Below are 13,093 nucleotides of genomic sequence, written 5' to 3'. Positions count from 1 at the left end.
AAATTCAAAGTTTCATGTTGTATACTTGGACATCAAGAAGACATTATGTGTCTCACCCAAACAGTGATGAAGTCCACCTACCCCCACTCTGAAAAACTGATTTGGAAGACACACACACACACACACACACACACACACACACACGTTCCTCTAACAGTTGGGGCTGCTCCAAGCAACACCAAGAGTCCTCTCTGTTCGGGTCTCTCACTTGGTTGACAGGGCCCCAAGCACATGAGCCAGCACCTGCTGCCTCCTGCATAAACAGGAAACTGGATTGGAAGAGGAAATCAGGCCTGGGACTCAGGGACCCCAGTATAAGACTTGGTCCTTGGGCCCGGTGTGGTGGCCTAGCAACTAAAGTCCTCGCCTTGAACCTTGCCGGGATCCCATACGGGTGCTGCTTCTAATCCCGGCAGCTCCACTTCCCATCCAGCTCCCTGCTTGTGGCCTGGGAAAGCAGTCGAGGATGGCCCAAAGCTTTGGGACCCTGCACCCATGTGGGAGATCCGGAAGAGGTTCCTGGATCCTGGCTTCAGATCGGCATAGCATCAGCTATTGAGCTCACTTGGGGAGTGAATCATTCGACAGAAGATCTTCCTCTCTGTCTCTCCTCCTCTCTGCATATCTGACTTTCCAATAAATAAGTAAATCTTTACAAAAAAAAAAAAGACTTGGTCCTCCCCCATGGCTTTTTAAAATCTAAACATTTTACATCAGAGGAATATAAAAATGTTCCTCTTTTTAAAAGCTAAGCATTTAAAATAAGAAGAATGCAAACACTCAGTTGTGGTGGGCAAGAATGCATGCAGGGCAAATACTCTCTGCCTTGTAATTTTTGGAAAAGAGCTAGCTAAGTCCAAATTTATTTTCTGAATTTTGGAATATTTATATAGACTTCACCATGTGAACATCCAGGATTTTTGTATGAAAGATCCTCAACATATATATCTGATTTCCAGATAAAAAAAGAGTATTTAGCTGTAAAAAAAAAAAAAAAAACAAAGACTTTCTACAGTTTTCCACTGCAATAATTCTTCCTGTTATTCTACCTGAAGAGATTTTAAATTCATTATAAAGCACTTTAATTCAATTAATTAAAATTTAACTTAATTTGTTAAAACTTTTTTTTTTCATTTTTAATTTTTTGAGTATTTGCTCTGGGGAAAAGTGCTAGTTCTGTGAAAAACAACATTTCAACAGAAGTTCACAATTTAGAAAAGTAAAGTGCTTGTGAATTTGTGCTAAATCATGGTTTCTTTCTCTTTCACCGTTTTCTCGCTACTTCGTCAATAGCAGAATCCCCTGGACTTCAGCAACCGTTTCAAGCAAAGACGTGCTGTATACTCTGAGTTCACATCTTGGGTTGTGTATTCGCTCTGTGAAACTCACAGCAGCTAATTACTAGTAACATCACTTTCCTGTAAGCAAGAGGGGAGAATGGAGCCTTGGATCTTCTGGACCAGCTAAAAGGCTGCCTTGCTTCCTTTCCTAAAGTCACAGTAAACCCGAGTGTTGCTTGAATTTCTTAATAACTCCGCCTCCAGTGAACTCGCTTCAGCTGGGTGCTTCGTGCTGGCTAGCTGGCCAACACCAGCTCGGGTATGTGAGAGGAGCTTTGGAGAAAGGAAGGAGAGCATTGTGGCTGACAGCATTGGAAGTTCCCAGGCCAAGATTGGGTGGTCCCGTCGGTCTGGTCTGCAGTGAGTCCAAAGGAAGGCAATGGCAAGCGTGAGCAGGAGGATCACGTGGCCAGCCAGGAGGCAGACACAGGCCAAGCTGACTTCCATAAGCAACTTGCTCTCTTTTAAAATGTATATATATCTTTTAAAGATCTATTTCATTTTTTTTATTGCAAAATCAAATATACAGAGAGGAGAAGAGACAGAGAGGAGGATCTTCAATCTGTTGATACACTCCCCAAGCAGCCACAATGGCAGGAGCTGAGCCAATCCAAAGCCAGGAGCCAGGAACCTCTTCTGGGTCTCCCATGCAGGTGCAGGGTCCCAAGGCTTTGGGCTGTCCTCGGCTGCTTTCCCAGGCCACAAGCAGGGAGCTGGATGGGAAGCAAGGCAGCCAGGAATAGAACTGGTGCCCACATGGGATCCCAGGTATGCAAGGCGAGGACTTTAGCCACTAGGCTATTGTGATCGGCCCCAAGCAACCCTCTCTTGAGAGCTATTTTCCAAGGCAGACCTCTAACGCTTTGAGCACCCTCATTGAGGTCCCATCTCAACCTACTATAGCTTAATCAAGTCTCCACCCTTCCAATACCAATGGCTTAAAGCTTTGGAGATTAAATGTGTGCATGGCCTTGGGAGCAAAATCATATTGAAACCACAGCACATCTCTTTACTGCTGCCTAGGTGGCTGCACGATTTCCTGGGAAGGAAGTGTGTACATACGAGTTGGTGGCCCTGAGAAAGCATGTCCCAAGAGGGCACGGAGATGGTATTTCACAATGGAGTTTGAGTTTGTAGTCTCTGGTTACAATGGGAGTGTTTGAAATCATCTTTATACATAACAGAGGACTAACTTACAGACTGGAACCACACACAAATGCACAAAGCAGAGGCAAGCACATCTTGTTGGCTGATGTCACCTGCTGCTGAATCCCAGGCTGCTTTGCCGGGTAAGAGTTCGGGGACACAGACTGTGAGTCTCTACTTTAGGAATTCCTCTTGGTCCCTGACCTGGGGCAATGTCTCCCTTGGGAATGTCCTTTACCCTGTGAGTCATAGGCAGAACAATGCAGAAGCCCCACTGACACTGCTCCTGAAATCCTTGCAGTGAAGACATTGGCAGAGAAGAAAGAAGCTGTCAAGCTGAAGCCAGGATGGATGCCAGGGTTTGCTATTTCCAAGCCATGAAGCCTAGGGGATGCCGGAGCTCCTCAGGCGTTCCCCAGCCGTGGACAGGTGCACAGAGGCGAGGGCGGAGGTGCTTACAGACACAAAAATCTTTTACGTTTTCCTTCCATTCTGATGTTTCAGCAGAACTTCTTGACATGTTCCTAAATTGTAGGTGTTTCACTTAAAAAAAAAAGTTTCAACTCCCCAAGTGGCTGCAAAGGCCATAGCTTTGTCAAGCTAAAGCCAGGATCCAGGAGCCTCTTGCAGGTCTCCCATGTGGGTACAGGTTCCCAAGGCTTTGGGCCATCCTCAACTGCCTTCCCAGGGCACTAGCATGGAGCTGGATGGGAAGTAGAGCATCTGGGACACAAACCAGCACCCATATGGAATCCTGGGCTGCAAGAGGAGGATTTAGCCACTAGGCTCTTGTGCCAGGCCCTGTAGGTGCTTCATTTTTAAGAAAATTCCTTTCGGGCCTGGCTCGGTGGCCTAGCAGCTAAAGTCCTCACCTTGCATGCCTGGGATTGCATATGGATACAGGTTTGTATCCTGGCAGCTCCGCTCCCCATCCAGCTCCCTGCTTTTTGCTTGGGAAAGCAGTCGAGGACGGCCTAAAACTTTGGGACCCTGCACCCACATGGAAGACCCGCAAGAGGCTCTGGGATCCTGGCTTCAGCTCAGCTCATTTCCAGCCATTTTGGTAGCTTGGGGAGTGAATCAATGGACGGAAGATCTTCCTCTCTGTCTCTCCTTCTCTATGTATTTGACTGTCTAATAAAAATAAAATGAATCTTCAAAAAGTAAAGAAAGAAACCCTTTTCTTCATATTCAATGTATTATGAAGGACGAGTTTTAAAAGTAAATGATTCTGTCCCATTGTGCTGTCAGGATTCTTCGACCGGAAGTCTTAATAAGGAAACGGAATCCACCTTCCGGTGTCTGAGAAGCAGGAACTTCCTGATACAGGCAGGGCAAATTTCTGAAGCAAGACTTCCGGTGCTTGATGGAGTAAACCTCCGCGAGACTTTTCACCCAAGCACGGTAGCTACCGGAAGGCCTTCTTTCTGTCCCTGTAAGTCAAATTCATGAAGACCCGGACGACCTTCTGCATCTCAGACACAACAGTCTTTGCTGTGGACACTGTGTAACCATCTTAATATTCCAGGAATGAAATGGAATCTATTAAAATACGGTTTCTGTCTTCAGATCCCACATGCCCTGGGGTTGGGATTTTTATGTCTTTTTGTGAGCACTTACTCAGGAAGAAAGTGGAAACACAGTAAAACCAACAGACATATCCAGATCCTTTGGCACCCGGAGTATTTTTGGCAACCCATTATTCAGTTGCTGAGGAATTCTTTTAAAGCCATTAGCCCTGCTTTACGCGGTAAGGCAATCCCGCTCGCCTGGACCAGTAGCAGAAACAGAAGTAGCTGCACACTTCTTTGGTTAAACACATTTACAATGAGATTTACAGTATTCAGCCCTTCTCCACAATTTGGCTTCCTGCTGCTTCAATACCTGTGATCAAAATATTAAATGGGAAATTCTCACAAGTATAATTCACATTTTAAATAACTTTCATGGTAATATATATTTAGAACTGTTCTACTTTGTTGCTAGTTATATGGTTAAAATCTTACTATGTTTAATGTGGTAATGAAATTTCATGATAGATGATTATACATAATTATATGTAAAAACACAGTGTCATCTGCTAGTTAATTCCCCAAATGCTACAGCAACTGGGGCTGGGTCAGACTGAAACCAGCCAATGCTCAAATCACGTTTCCCATGTGAGTGGCAGGAATGCCATTCTGTGGACCATCACTGCTGCCTCCAGGGGCTGTGTGAGCAGGAAGATGGAGTCAGAATGAGGAGCTGGGAACCGAACCCGGGTACTCCAACAGGGGATAGAGTCATCTCAATCACTAAGATAAATGCTTGCCCTTCGAACATTTTACTCTCCAGAAGAACACAGCACAGAGAAATGGATGCAATCCTAGGAGAGATTTGTCTTTCCAATCTTAGGTGAACTAGAAATCATTCATCACAGTTCCTCGATGCTCCTTGGCTGACAAAAAGAACTGGAATCCAGTGTGGAGGAGGGCAGAGAGCAAGGTAGCAAAGGATCCTGGACCAAACGTCTTCCAGTCTTCAGAGCAAACACCAGGATGGCTGAACACCCTTGCACATCCCCTAGCACCAACTGACAGTCCCCCACAGTAGGACTACCATGTGGAAGGGAGGAGGTTGCTCCCTAAATAAGCCCATCAGTGCTGCTCCCTTCACAAATGATCAAAGCTCTACTCATTCACTCATTCTCCCTCCCCAACTCCATCTTCCTACCACTCCCCTGGGGCCCTTCCTTTAGGATCTACTCAGTCCAGGCCATACATAGCTTCCAGGGGTGGAGGCGGAGAGTTCCCAACCACAATCCCTCCTGCTCCTGGGCCACAGTGGAAAGGAGGCCCAGGGTGGCCCAATGGTCACCGCAGTTCTCTGTGGTCCTGACCACAGTAGGTCAGCATGGACAGAAGGGCACCCTGTGGACCCAGTAAGGATCTCTTCCTTGCTCACTCAGCCTAAGGGTTCCCATTCTTTGGTGAGATGCTGGGATGCCAGCAGCTGGCTTGGTCACTGCCCTGCCTGCTGCTCCGTGCAGGGAAAGGGGCCTAGGAGCAGAGCTTGCTCCCTTGCGTGCCCTGACTCCATTCCCAGCCCTTCCCAGGGCCCTGACCTGTTAGGAGAGGAAAATTATGCCTCGTAACCGACCCAAGCTCTGACATGAGTACCTCAAAGGGCATTAAATTGTACAGCAAAAGCGGGCACAACACCCGGGACACCCAATGTTAGATGATAATAGAAGCATTTCTATGCTTTTTCAACTGTATGTTAAATTGAAGGAATGGTTTTTATTCCTCCTCAAAAAACACCACCAACTTAAATATTTTAGTTTTTTTCTGTCTCATAAATATAAAATTTAATCATTTCAAACACTATACAATTATTATTATTATTATTATTATTCGGTAGTAGTTCACCTTCTTTTTAAGTGAGAAATCCAAGTCAGGGATTAAGGAATCAAGAACCCACATTTCTAACTCCCTTACTCATCGCTTTGTCAGAAGATGGGTCATGCCTGCTTGTTTTTCCTCTCTCATTTTCTTTTTGTTCTCCGGTCTATCATTGTCTCCCAGCTCGTCTGGCTCTAATAGCGAATTCAATGTGTTTTGCATGCCACCTAGCTCTGCACTCTGATTATCACCGTGGCAAGCATTTAGTGCCTTGTAGTGACGGCTGTCAGTCATCAGACCATCACCACCCATTGCTTAGGATCTATGGATCCTTGCTCTCAGTACTTGGACACAGCACACACAGTGGGGGAAGAGTCCCTGCCAACACACACAGTCCAGCGGGCAGTTACCAACACGGAACCCAGACGGCGCAACACAGGTGCTCACAGTCTATTCCCTCTGATTCGTCCGTAGTCGTCTCAGACCACCCGGCTTCTTCACCTGTTTTACACAAAACCAGATCTTGGAATTCTAGTACCATCTCTGCCTCAGCTTGATCTCCAGATACACGACTCCTGCACTCATCTCTTTGCTTCATTGAATAACACTTGGAAGTTTTTTTTAACAAGTCCTTCTGAGTTTGAAAATGTATTTACTGATTTATTTATTACCAAAAAAATATTATCAATGGAAAAGCCACCATCTGCTTTCTTCTCGGTCACACGCTTCATCCTTGGGTTTGCTCTCGGATTCCTTCCGTGCCAGGCACGCAGTCAATTCCTGGCTCAGTTTCCTCTGTGGAATTTCCCATTGGTTTCTTTATGTGTTGGTAATGCCAGTGGCACAGAGTCTCATGGAAGTGCACCATTTTGTACCAAGCACATTTCAGACAGAAAGGCCCTTTGGATTTGAGCCTGACTTTCTTTTTCAAAATAATCAGTCTAAAAGGACTAATAAATTCATGAAGGTGGTGAGATTTCCCCAGCATGTTATTATAAAAATGGAAGTGCTTTCATACACCTTAGGCACTACCAGTTAATTGTGCATTCTGGCACAGAAATTGACGACAAAATATTCAGCTATCAGAAAACTATCACTTCTCATGTTTCATCCAGAGCCCTTGAAAAGAAAAGAAACCAATAATCAATTATAGCAGCCAGATATTTTGCTACATATTGGTCATGGAACATAATGTGAAATTCTAAGATATATAGATTTTCTTCTAATTGACCGATAGTGACATTTTATTTGAAAATTTAAGACAGCATTAAGCAGAATTTTAACTGGCACCTGTGTAGCCTGAGATGGCTGCTCAGAGGGAGAACTTGGTCCCTAATAGCACATTACTTCCAATCACGAGTAATTGCAGCATTTTGGGTTAGATGTGAGATCTGCAAAAAGCTTCCAACTTTTATTTATTTTTCAGAGGAGAATTCTCATTGTATGATTAAAAAAAGAACATAGATGGTGATAGTAAAATTTATTATTGCTTATTAGCTTTCATTTTAAATGATTTATGTTAGCTTTAAAACACAGTTTTCACGTGTATCTGGCCTTTTCTTTCAGGCGTGTCCAATCCTTCAGTCTGATCATTAACGTCCAGATGGGCCTTCCTTTTTGTGTCCAGTAAGGTCACCAGGTCTGCGCAGTAGCTTGCATCCCATTGAATCCATTGTCGGCTGTTTTCCTAAGTGTCTTAATTGTCCATCGTCTTCCCTAAGCCAGGTGATAACTTCACATGAGAGAAGGGAAGATGCCTTCATCTCACCAACAATATAGTGAAATATGTGCAAGTTCAAAAGTATCTTTCCAAATGAGCAGCTTTGTTTTCCCTCACTGTAAAAATAACAAATCATTACAACATCCCAAAATATTACAACATACTTTATTTTTGCATAGATGTCCATAGATCAAGACCTCTAGACCCATATTCAATATGAGGGATGTAGAAAAAGTTCTTCAAAATCCAGATTATGAAAAATTATGCATGGTGTCCAATTTCTGTGCAACAACTAATTCATTTTCTGTTGAAAGGTAGAGAGCGAGAGAAAAAGAGAAACAGGGAGAGACAGAGCTTGTCCACACACTAGTTTGCTTCCCTAATGGATGTGGCACCCAGGGCTGGGCCAGGCTCATGCCGGAAGCTTGGAACTCAACTTGGCTTTCCCTTGTGGGCAAGCAAGCATCGCCTGCTGCCTCCGTGGAGGCTGAGGTAGAGGAACACACAATCAGGGATGGAGTAAGACCTTCACACAGGCACTGCCACAGATGTGGGTGCCCGAAGGAGAATTTAAACTACTGTGCCAAATACTCACTCCTATCTTTTAATTACACTGTCCATGAACTTGTTAAAGTACCTTTGCCTAAATCAGAAGTTGTCTTAATGGGAATCCTTTTTTGTCATACAAGTTTTCATGTCAATAAACATAGTTTAATGATCATTTTACTGTCTATAGAGAAATCCATAGCTTAACAAAATTAACTAACTTTTAAATTATATCCACATTTCTGCTACTATACCAGAAATAGGATGACCATATTTTATCTGTGTCTTTAAACACTTGTTCAATCATTGCTGTAGGATGGACCTCAAGGAGAATCATGTCATGATACATGCACATGTAAACTTTTGATTACTACTATCAAGATTACATTCAACAAACTTATTCAAATATATGCTTAACTGAATTCAGTTGAGTAATCTTTTAAAATCCTTTATAATGTTTATTTTATATTACAATTACTTAACTGGCAATAAAATGAGAAAGTTTCTTAGACTGGTGAGCAATGTTAGCGGTTTTTCTGAGGGGGTGGGTCATACACGGTTTCCATCTGCCCACTAGATATCTGTCTTCTACCTTATTGATTTTAAAATAATGCTTTCTGTGCTAGAGTTACCCATAACAACTATGGCATATTTATCCCAAATATGTTTTCACTTTAGTTCAAAATGTTAATACCTAATTATTTTATCTTCTTAAACATAACCAAGGAATGTCTACAATAGTTTTATTAATTTTTTTAAGATTTATTTTTATTGGACAGTCAAATATATAGAGAGGAGGAGAGACAGAGAGGAAGATCTTCTGTCCATTGATTCACTCCCCAAGTGACTGCAAAGGACAGAGCTGCACAGATCCGAAGCCAGGAGCCCAGAGTCTCTTCTGGGTCTCCCATGTGGATGCAGGGTTCCTGATGTGCTACAATGCCAACCGCAGGAGCTCAACAGCTCAATTCCTTCATTTCATAGCAGCTTTCTAAGCACACTTTCTTTTTTATTCCCGTGTGTGTCTTTTCTAGACATTAACTACACAATTTTTCAATAAGCACTGATGGCACCCAGCGTTCATCCTTCCTTACAGTCGCTTGGGATTACCTTAAATCAACAGCAGCCACAATGCTACTCTCGCTCTAATCCAAGAGGCAACTTCTCCTCCCAGGACCATCATTAACTATGGTCAATTTCAGCAGGCGGCGAAGGCAATCACTCAGTTCTCATGGCCTTGAACCCTGATCATGCTGCCTCCCTTGACTGAGATCACTTGTGCCCCTCTGCCCTATGTCACGGCCAGAAACATTTTGAGCGCTCCTCATACACGGGGAAGTTTTGCATCGAAATAATCTTGTTGTTTAATTCCACCTTCCAGGAACATTTGAAATTCCCTCCTGTGTATATAATACACAGTACATACATACGGCAGAAAAAATAAAGAGGGCAGAGTAGGGAGATGACATTTTAAAAAGCCAAACACAGGCAGGGGTTTAGACCAACAACAAAACCACTCCATGAAGCTGATTTTTCATTTTGTGTTTTTGGAGCCAGATTCAAGGTGAGTCATGAACTGCAACCTGAGATTGGACTGCAATGGTGACATTTTTCTCTCCTGACTTAACCACACTGCCTCCAACCGGCTGTGATCACCGGGAGAAGCATCAGGATGTTGTTTTTGAGCTGTGCCTTGCAGGCCTCCTGTTCTGGCTTCAGTTTGGACTGCAGGGGACAGACCTCTGAGGGAAGGAAAGCTGCAGCCAACTCATGTCCTCCAATGTCAACCTGAGTTAAGCTACAAGTTCCGAATCAATACATTTAGAATTGGAATCATTCCTGGTCACCATAATATAGGTAAATACCTGTGTTATATAGGTAAGCACCATAAACAATTACACGGTGCCATTGCTGGTACCCATTTGGACCATCTTGGCACCTGCGAGAGCTTGGCTCTGTCAAGCAGATGCAACGGAGCAAACAGCAAGGCCTCGGGACGGCCTCATGGGGGCAAGAGGACAAGGCGCACTGCACAGAGATGTTCAGCAGCAGAGATGGAAAACGCTAAATGCTAGCTGAGCAGAAAACAGTCAGACTTGGCTGATCCTCTTCCCCCTGGGTTCCTTGCACGTAACCAGGGAGCCAGTTTGGAAGTTTGACACGTACTTCTTGTCACACACCTGTCATTAAATCTATGCGTGCAAAGCATGTGCACCAATGTTGGATCCAGTGCTCCTTTTCTCCGACTGGCCACAGGGAGCAGGGAAGAGCCGTGCAGGGTTGCATGGGTTGCCCCAAAGGGAAGGGGGCGGCTGCACACTTCCCGGACGTCCTCAGCTCACGCCCTCTGTTCTCATCAGAACCTGTGGGAGGGCCACTTTCCCAAGCTGCCTTTCAGCTCCTCCAGAGGTCAGGGTTGCTTTTTTCTCTTCCCCAGGTCTTTACACAAAGGCTCCTCTGGCCCGGCGCGGTGGCGCAAGTGGTTAAAGGTCCTCACCTTGCACGCCTGGGATCCCATATGGGCGCCGGTTCTAATCAGCCCCGCTTCCCTTCCAGCTCCCTGCCTGTGGCCTGGGAAAGCAGTCGAGGATGGCCCAAAGCTTTGGGACCCTGCACCCGCGTGGGAGACCTGGAAGAGGCTCCTGGCTTCGGATCGGCATAGTATTGGCCCGTTGCGCTCACTTGGGGAGTGAATCATCGGACGGAAGATCTTCCTCTCTGTCTCTCCTCTCTGTATATCCGCCTTTCCAATGAAAAAAAATAATAAAAATAAATCTTTAAAAAAAAATTTTAAAAAAAAGGCCCCTCTGGATGCCCGAGGACTCGGCCCCCAAAAGCATGGTGGGGTGCTCTGATGTGTGCACAGACTTGAGCTGCGTTTGTTGGGAGTGATGCAGCGGACGTTTTCCAATCCTGTTTGAGGAGGCAACCCAGAGCAGGCCTCAGCTGGGGAGAGCATCTCATCCCGCAGGCCCCTGGGAAGAGGCGGATGATGGAACACAGCCCCACAAAGCCACACCTTGCTTTCTTTTTTCCCTCCCTAGAATCCTGTTCTTTAACTGATAAGTACTGTGAGCATTACATTCATACGTAAGAATGTCTGACTAATATTTTGGCATGCAACACCAGCCCTGAGTTGTAAATTTGCAGCAGCTGAAAAGCAACCAATAGATATGTGAAGACTGCCACACATATCAAACTGTAAAAGTTTTTTCCCCTCCTCCCGTGTGTGTGTGTGTGTGTGTGTGTGTGTGTGTGTGTGTGTGTGTGTGATTGGATTTTCACATTTGCAGTATTAGGCAAGTCCCTACAATGAAAAGTAAAGGTTTCTTGGACAAAAGACAGAATTTTCCTTTCTTTGTGGTTTTTCAGGAGTCCAGCTCAACTCAAGTGAGACTAGGACTGTCTGGGGGCTGATAACTAAAGCAGGCTCACTTTATTTTCTTTTATACTCTGCATGCTTCAGGTCAAATTGGAGATATTAAAATTGCATTTCAAGGGGGATAAAACGCTTATGAAGTGGGCAGGAGACCAAACCCCAAAACACAGACAAAGAGTAATGTATTTAGTCTGAAGAAGGCTCGTAAGTGCATAAGCATATGTTTCCTTCCTGACAGCCCCACACAATGGTCCAGGGACACACTGCTCACCATGCCACCTTCTTCAGGTGGTCTCCCTGGGGAGCAGCCCCTGGAGGCTCATGCAGGCAGGACAGAGACCACAGAGCCACTAGCTCCAAAACCAACAGGTTTCTGGAAAAATGTATATCCTGAAAAAAACTCCATGTGGATCTCAAAAACATTTTGCTTTCATCAGGGCTGGCACTGTCATGTTAAGAGGCTAAGCTTCTATTCGGGAGGTTGGCAGTCACTGTAGGTTCCAGTCCCAGCTGTTCCATCTCCTGTCAAGCTCCCTGTTAACTTTCCTATAAAAACAATGGAAGATGGCTCAAGTGCCCCTGGACCCACACAGGAGACCTGGGAAAAGCCCGGAGCTATTGGCTTTGGACTTGGCCATTTCAGCAATATGAGGAATGAGGCAGCAGATGGAAGAATCTCTCGCTCTCTGTTTCTCTCTCTCCTTTCGTCCCCTACACCTGCCTCCCTTCTCTCTGAAACTCCACCTTTCAAATAAAGAAAAGAATCAATCTTAAAAATCATGTTCCACCAGATAAGCTTATTTTATCCCATTTCCCATGAGTCTTTGGAAGTGTCCTTTTGTTTATACTACAGAAAGGTAGAGAGCAGCTCAAGGGGTGTGTGTGTGTGCATGTGTGTGCGTGCATGTGTGAGTGCATGTGTGCATGCATGTGTGTGTGTGCATGTGTGTGCGTGTGTATGTGTGTGCGTGTGTATGTGTGTATGTGTGTGCGTGTGTGTGTTGGGGAAAGCAGGAATCAAACAGTTTGTGATCAAGGGAAGGACCCTAAGAGGTGAATTAAGGAGGAACTTTGTATGAAGGAGAAACAGAAGCGCAAAGCTCCCCGGCAGACGGGGGCTGTTGGGCACTCATTGCACCTGTTTCCCAACTAATGTCCCAAACACCTAAGCTTCGTGTCTTTGGTGGTGACTTCTCCTCCCTTCCCACTGCTGTCCAGTTACTTTTTGAGAAAAGAAGCCAGAGTTTTATTTTATTTCTTTAGTTTCCATGGACAAGCAGAAGCAAAGAGTGAGAGAGATCTTGAACGTACTGGTTCATTTCCCAGATTTCCGTAACAGGCAGGTCTGGGTCCAGCTGAAGCCAAGCGCACGGAGCCTGATGCAGGTCTCCTCCCAGGACTGCTGCCTGCTAGGCTGCACACGAACACACATTTGGACTTAGATGCAGAGCCAGGACTCAAACCCAGGTAGTTGGATATGGGGTATAGGTGTCCCACGTGGTGTCTTTAAATCACAGTGGGAATGCTGATGCCTGCACCTCGTTAATGGCTTTCAGCCCCGGTTGTTAAACAGTGTCCGGTA

General features: G+C 45.0%; 1 protein-coding gene across 3 annotated transcripts in view; it reads right to left on the bottom strand.

The window, feature by feature from the left end:
- The window catches only part of PIEZO2 (piezo type mechanosensitive ion channel component 2), a 410,674-nt gene that overhangs the window by 206,403 nt on the left and 191,178 nt on the right, over positions 1–13,093 (bottom strand). The window lies entirely within an intron of this gene.

The sequence above is a fragment of the Ochotona curzoniae genome, unplaced genomic scaffold, assembly GCF_017591425.1.
Source record: "Ochotona curzoniae isolate NIBS_2020 unplaced genomic scaffold, NIBS_Ocur_1.0 contig_3176, whole genome shotgun sequence".
Taxonomy (NCBI): domain Eukaryota; kingdom Metazoa; phylum Chordata; class Mammalia; order Lagomorpha; family Ochotonidae; genus Ochotona; species Ochotona curzoniae.
This window is presented reverse-complemented; position numbering and strand designations above follow the sequence as displayed.